Source organism: Triticum dicoccoides, unplaced genomic scaffold (assembly GCF_002162155.2).
Source record: "Triticum dicoccoides isolate Atlit2015 ecotype Zavitan unplaced genomic scaffold, WEW_v2.0 scaffold69910, whole genome shotgun sequence".
In the NCBI taxonomy this organism is placed as follows: domain Eukaryota; kingdom Viridiplantae; phylum Streptophyta; class Magnoliopsida; order Poales; family Poaceae; genus Triticum; species Triticum dicoccoides.
This window is the reverse complement of record NW_021292994.1, coordinates 1-799: the sequence shown is the minus strand read 5'-3', so window position 1 is coordinate 799 and position 799 is coordinate 1. Positions and strand designations below refer to the sequence as shown.

The 799-nt window shown below is 51.7% G+C and overlaps 1 non-coding gene and 1 pseudogene across 1 annotated transcript; both read right to left on the bottom strand.

Annotated features, from left to right (window-relative positions):
* Window positions 1–13: 13 nt before the first annotated feature.
* Window positions 14–132, bottom strand: LOC119347618. The gene has a single exon (XR_005168470.1). It is a non-coding gene; the product is annotated as a 5S ribosomal RNA (ribosomal RNA).
* A 297-nt stretch (window positions 133–429) lies between these two features.
* Window positions 430–524, bottom strand: LOC119347619 (annotated as a pseudogene).
* Window positions 525–799: the final 275 nt, after the last annotated feature.

Below are 799 nucleotides of genomic sequence, written 5' to 3'. Positions count from 1 at the left end.
AAAAATTAAAAAGGGAATGCAACACGAGGACTTCCCAGGAGGTCACCCATCCTAGTACTACTCTCGCCCAAGCACGCTTAACTTCGGAGTTCTGATGGGATCCGGTGCTTTAGTGCTGGTATGATCGCATCCGACATGTTACCCCGGTCTTCGTCCCTTATCCTTGCCCCACCCAGCTCCACTACAAAGACGATTGTACATTGCTTTGGCCGCTCCCTCTCAACTACGGAGACGAGTTTAACGCGGTTTCCACCCCTCCCTCTCAACCGCACCAGTGCACGCTTGCCGCGCCACAACGCCGATGCTGGACCCGTGAATCGTGAGCACCCAGCTATGACTTACCGCACTCGTGCAAAATAATAAAACACGGTAAATATATTACTTACACGTGCGTTTTGTTTTGCAAGCGGCGCGAAAAAAATTAAAAAGGGAATGCAACACGAGGACTTCCCAGGAGGTCACCCATCCTAGTACTACTCTCGCCCAAGCACATCCGGTGCTTTAGTGCTGGTATGATCGCATCCGACATGTTACCCCGGTATTCGTCCCTTATCCTTGCCCCTCCCAGCTCCACTACAAAGACGATTGTACATTGCTTTGGCCGCTCCCTCTCAACTACGGAGACGAGTTTAACGCGGTTTCCACCCCTCCCTCTCAACCGCACCAGTGCACGCTTGCCGCGCCACAACGCCGACGCTGGACCCGTGAATCGTGAGCACCCAGCTATGACTTACCGCACTCGTGCAAAATAATAAAACACGGTAAATATATTACTTACACGTGCGTTTTGTTTTGCAAG